Source organism: Hyaena hyaena, unplaced genomic scaffold, assembly GCF_003009895.1.
Source record: "Hyaena hyaena isolate Hyena2069 unplaced genomic scaffold, ASM300989v1 scaffold_474, whole genome shotgun sequence".
Taxonomy (NCBI): Eukaryota; Metazoa; Chordata; class Mammalia; order Carnivora; family Hyaenidae; genus Hyaena; species Hyaena hyaena.
The window spans coordinates 320,748-326,747 of record NW_024081104.1 but is presented as its reverse complement, the minus strand read 5'-3'; the positions used below and the strand labels follow the sequence as shown (position 1 = coordinate 326,747).

The window sequence follows — 6,000 nt, the reverse complement described above, 5'->3', positions numbered from 1 at the left end:
GGGGTGTGTGGGTGTGGCGGGGGTGTGTGGGCTGGCGGGGGGGTGTGGGTGTGGCGGGGGGGTGTGGGTGTGGCAGGGGGGCTGCAGCCCAGCTTTTCCTCCTGCCGCACCCCTTCCCCAGTTGTGACCCCTGCGTTCGGGCCCAGGCCGCGTGCAGTGGCCAGCCTTGCTCTTGACTTGGCTGGCATGCTCCTGGGCGTGCCTGCCTGCACCCCGACCCACCCTTTGACATGGGGTCTGGGCAGCCATCCACCGTGCCCGGCCCCGGCTCCCCCTGCCCCCAGCTGCCCCGGGTGGGTTCTGTGTGTGCACAGCCCATACCAACAGCCTGAGAAGGTGCCAGGCCAGGCCCAGCTCGCACTGCCCATGAAAGTGCTGAGTGACCATGGCCAACGCAGCAGGATTTTGAATTGGTTCTGGTACAAATTAAAGCGTCTGGTTTGAATGAAGATAGCTGTCCGGCTGATCTCACGCGGGAGGCCCCCTTTGGGCCTGGCCCGCTCTGTGCAGTGGGCAGTTGGCACTGTCCCGGTTTTCTGACAGATGCGGGGGAGGCCTGGCCTGCGAGCGTCTGGGGTCCCGCCCACCTGGTGTGCCCCTGGAAGGGAGCCGGGGAGCAGCTCGGGAGGAGCCTGGCGTGTGCCTCAGGGACTGCCCTCTGCCCCACGCAGGGCTTTCCTTGCTGGACTCAGCGGTGGGTGCGCGCCCGCGTGTGGTGGCCTGGGCTGCATGTGTGTGACCCCCAGGACGGCCTGTCCTGTGGGCCCTGGGGAGCAGCTGCTGTGCACTCTTCCGCTTGACAGTGACGGGAGAGCCCATGGCAGGTTGCTCACGGGCCCCTGACCCTCTCTGGCTGGGGAGGACAGGGCGGGGCCAGCACCATCCACACTTGGGGTTCCTAGTACTGATTGGGGCAGCCAGACCTGCGTGAGGTGGGGAGCTGCCACCAGGGCCCAAGGTGGAGGCGCTGGGTCCGGGCCTGGGGCTGGTCCTGCCAGGGTGACCAGCGCCACACCAGCCCTCTGGCCCCTGTTGCTCACCTCCGCGTTGGCGGTCCCCTCGAAGGGCAGTAGGGACAGTGAGGGGAGCCGCCCCCCTGGTGTGAGCCACACATGCAGGCCAGGAGCTCCCATTACGCGATGACACCGGGTGTCAGGGGCTCCTGATGGCCCCACCGGCGGCCTCCAGGCGCTGCCTGCTGCAGCGGACGGCCTCCCACCCAGGCTGGAATTAGGGGTGGTTTGGGGTTGCAGCACTTAACTGGGTGGTACCCTGGTTTCTAGGCATTGCAGTTCAGGTCAGGCCCCGGCAGGACAGGCGGAGGCCCCCAGGCAGCTCTGGCGGCTCCTCCCGGCCCTTTCCCTTTCTTCTTCTTCTTTTTGTTTTTTTTATTTATTTCTGAGAGAGACACAGAGTAAGCAGGGGAGGGTCAGAGAGATGGGGAGACACAGAATCTGAAGCAGGCTCCAGGCTCCGAGCTGTCAGCACAGAGCCCGACGTGGGGCTCGAACCCACGAACCGTGAGATCATGACCTGAGCCGAAGTCGGATGCCCAACCGACTGAGCCACTCAGGCGCCCCCCTTTCCCTTTCTGACCGCAATCTGAGGTCCGTGGAGGCGGCCCGGACGGGGTCCCCCTGCCTGTGTGGGAGCCGTGGCCCAGGAGGAGCAGGCCCTGAACAGGCACCTGTAGAACTGTCCTGGGCTGGTGCGCCCGCTGGTCTGACAGGCGTGGGCAATGGGCTCTCCTGGGCCTCTCTGCAGCCACGCGTGTCGCCCAGGCCTGGCTGTGGTGAGCAGGACGTGGCCAGGCGCAGCTCGCACAGTGTGGAGGAGACCCCAGGAAGCCAGAGCAGGAGGCAAAGCAAGTTCAAGTGCGGACCTGGGACAGTGAACGCCACACCCTGGAGCCCATCGGGCAGCCTAGACTTGGCGGCAGATGTGCTCTGGCGGCCTGAGTGCACCGTGTGACGTCGCCTCCCGGGTATGCCCAGTACGTGCCTGACGTGTCCGCCGCTGCTGACCGCCCTTGCAGCCCAGACACTGGGTTCTGGGGGCCGCTGTGGGGGTCGGTGTGCTGGGGAGGGTCAGGGCGGGCCTGGGGCTGTCAGAGGGGGAGGTAGGAAGAGGAGAGTTCACAGAATTGTCATTAGTTTCTTGCACTTAATTTTTGGGGTATACATTTTGGGTAAAAGTTTTTTGGATGTATCATTTTGATCTACTTTTGTACGTACGACAGCATTGCCGAACTTGTACGTGGCACTGCAAAGATCGTGTTCTTTGCCTAAATTCGCTGACGACGTATGTGTTGCCCCATCGGCTGTATCATATTTCCCTCTGTGTTCATATACGACCATTAGTGCGGAAGCTGGACACCTGGTGCCCCTTGCCCGGGCGCTGCAGTGTGGTCCCTGAGATCTGGGAGGGCTGCCTGGAGGCAGAGGTGGCGTGCAGCCCTGCGCTGGCTGACGCTTGCATCTCTTCAGCATCATTGAGGATGAACCCTGGCTCCGTCTTTTGTGACCCTGGTGTTTCGGAGAGCGGAGGCCAGGTGCTTTGTGCAGCAGCCCTGGGCTCGGACACCTCCTCGGGAGGAGGCTCAGATTTGCCATGTCAGCAGCAAGGTCGTGGGAGTGCCGGATGGCCTGGAGGACCCGGCGCCTGGCTGCCTGGTGCCGCGGGACCTGGCTGGCGGCCCGTGCGGCTCACTCCAGGTGTTGGTGGGGAGGCGCTGGCCCTGCTCGAGCAGCCCGCCCCCTGCTGGGCTTCACCCTGTGTCCTAGACCCTGCGTGCCGGCTGGTTGGTGCCCCACCGGGACCCGCTGTCCCCTGTCCCCTTGCTTGTCTGTTCACTCGCGTGTTTGTACTAGCGTGGCGTCAGATTCTTACTGTGTCTGACAGGCTGTGATCTGTCACCATGGTGACTCGTCTGGCTCTCAGTCCGTCCCAGCCTGGGCTTCGGAGCCCCTCTGCGGCCCGAGTCCTTTCCACACGGGGCGCCTCATGGAACTTTCCCTCCTCCGGCTCAGAGCCAGCCGCTTGTCGCAGAACCTGGTGCCTCGTGTTGCAGTGGCTCCTGGCTGCTCTCAGTCCCCCACAGCCAAGGGTCTCGAGGGCCTAGGGTGACCAGGGCACGTAGCAGGGGCATCCTGGCCGGGGTGTGTGTCCTTGCCCCCGGCCTTGTTGAGTGAATGTGCGCGTGTGCACGCACAGCTCTCTCTGGGATTCATGCTGGGATTCTTGCTGACGCTGCCAGTTCCGGTTGGGCACGCTGCTTCCTTCTGTCTTCCTGGGTGTGTCTGTGACTCTACCCTAACAGGGACACCTGGTCCCCTGTCCTCTGTATATCCACTCACTAGAGCCTGATTTGTGTCCAGTTCTTCTCAGGTGACACTGACGCCCAGGCTGGTGCATGAGTCTGAGTGTCCGGCTCTGAGTTTTGGCGAACGCCTGCCCCTGTGTGGCTCGGCCCTCCGTCAGCGTGGGGAGGTTCTGTCACCCAGAGTGCTCTCGTGCTGTCCCCGTCAGCGACCCGCACCCAAGAAGCCTATTCCACCTGTCCATACTGAGGGTTTGCAGACTTTCCGGGCTGGGTCTGGAGCACGTCCCACCTCCGGCCCTGTGCGCCAGCACCTCGCTGCCCATGGCCTGGGCCCTTCCCCACCCCTGCTTGCACACGTTCCTCCCTGTGGATATGTGGTCATGTGCACTTTGGGGCCCAGGAACCGACCCTTCTCCGCCCACTCTGCGCAGACCGTGTTCTCACCTCCCCTCGGTGCACCCAGAGTGGGGCTGTGGGGGCCCGGGGGGCAGGGTGTGACTCCACGTGAACTGGCCAAGCCTTCCCCAGAGCGGGGGGCGGGGGGGGGCTTGCTGTCCCAGTTACGGCACATTGGGGTGCGGTCTCTCTGGCTTTCACAGTCACCGTGGCAGCACCTGGTTATGGTTTAATTTACGGTCCCTGACTGCCCGTGACATCGGGCACTTGTTTGCAGGCATACGTAAGGCCATTTGGGCTCCTCGGCCCATTTTTACGTTGGTTTGTCTTTTGTTCCTGAGCTACGGGAGCACATTTAATTTGTTTAAGGCTCTGTCTTCCCTGCCAGCTCAGGCTCCCCTGGGTGCGTGTGGCCTCGTCTCCTGTCCTGGAGGCTGCCGCTGGGTGCAGGGGGCCCTTGGTCCTCCAGGGCTGTGCCCCTGTGGCTGCCATGCCGCCAGTCTCAGCCCCGTGTTCAGAGATAGGGACACTGCCCCCCGGGGGCTGTCACCGGCTCTGGTCTCTTGTCAGCATCACTGTGCCCCGATCCCAGGAGCCTCCCAGGAGCCCTGGAGGCTTCTGTCTCCCTGGGGGACCTGGAGCTCCCCAGGGAACGCCTGGCCTTTCAGGGCTCTGTGGTCCTGCGCAGGGGAATGTAGGCTCCCGCTTGCTCGGAGCCCTGTGAGCAAGCTCATTCTCCACCATCGGGCATGCCCCTCCCCAGCCCGGGCCCCCCCGCCCCGGCCTGCTCAGGGCACAGCCTTTCTTCCCTCCTGTGCCTGTGGGGACGCCCAGCTGCCGCCCAGCCCCCTGCTAGGTACAGTGAGAGCTGGAAGTTTGGCCTGGGGGACAGAGAGTGGTGGCTGACTTGGCGCTGAGGCCCTGGCCCGAGAGGAGGGCAGGGCCTTCTGTGGGCCTGTGTGCTGGTGCGCCCCGGGCAGGGCTCCGGGAGAGTCATTGGGGGGAGGGGGCCGGGCCCCACCCGCTTCCCCATGCAGTGCTGAAGCAGGTCTCCTCCAGCAGGTTTTTTAGAATTTTATTTTATGAGAACAGGCGGTTACGGCTCCCCAAGTACCGTAAAAGTTAATGTGATGGCCTCCCTGCGCCTGTGCTCATTTTTATAATTTTTTATTTTATGAAACAGGACAGGGAGCTTAGTGACTTATTACTATTCATTTCGTTTCAATGCAGTAAATATTGATTCAGTTGGGGGTTTTCAATTTAAACCACTCGGCGATTATATAAAATATTACTGGCCTCTGAAATTATGCTTACCGATCCCTTCGGCTGCTCATTAAGGAAGGAGTGCAATTGCAGGTCCCTCTGCCTTCATCATTCTAATAAACGGGCTGAGGTGTGCTTCTGCTCGGGAGGTGTCGCGGAAGCCGCTGGTGGGGGCCTGACAGCGAGGATGCAACTCTTAATTTGGAAGTCGGTTCAAAGCGCGCCTCGGTTATTTATTTATTTCTGTCTGTTTGAAGCAGGCAGGCCTTTCAGCTGTCAGCAGCCGCATGGCAGCAGGGCTGAGCGCGTCCCCCGGAGGCCGGGACACCTGCCCGCGCTCCTCGGCTCAGTGTGGGGAGGGCCCGGGGTGGGGATGTGGGCTCAGCCCCGATGGGTGCTGAGGCCGGGACACTGTCTGGGATACCTCATCTCCCTCTGGAAGCTCATCCAGAAGAGGGCACCTTTTCTCAGTGATGCCAGTGCCCAACCCCTCGCTGCAGAGCTGGGCTAGGGACGCAGGACCCTGACGGGTGAGGTGAGGGCCCCTGGGTGCCTTCCTGCAACCCGTGCTCATGATCCAGCACCTGCCCAGTGTCGGACAGCATGTCAAAGCCTCCCCCGTGTCCCCCGTGGCATCTGGCCCTCAGGACCCCAGCAACAGGCCAGCTGGTCCCTCTGGGTGTGGGGTCTACATGTTTGGTCCCTGTCCGCACCTGTCCCTGTCCCCTCTGGGACCTCTAAGATGGCCCCATGCAGTGATGGAGGACAGTGAGAGGGTCGGGAGTCAGGGTCTGCAGAACCCCGGAGAGGCTGCGCTAGGCCGGGCCAGCACGGCACCCCACAGCCCCTGCGCCCCTGGCAGGGGGCACCTCAGCCCCGCTCCAGACTGCTTCCTCCCCTGCTCTGTCAGGCGCTGGCACGGGGAGGGGGTGGGCATCGGCGTCAGTGCAGGATGTTCACGCGGGGCGGGGCCGGGGTGGGGCCGAACCGCCATCTCCCTGTCAGTCTGAGCCTCTGCC

The 6,000-nt window shown here is 63.1% G+C and overlaps 1 protein-coding gene across 1 annotated transcript in view; it reads left to right on the top strand.

The window, feature by feature from the left end:
• ZC3H3 (zinc finger CCCH-type containing 3) overlaps positions 1-6,000 on the top strand; it is an 87,672-nt gene that overhangs the window by 41,539 nt on the left and 40,133 nt on the right. The window lies entirely within an intron of this gene.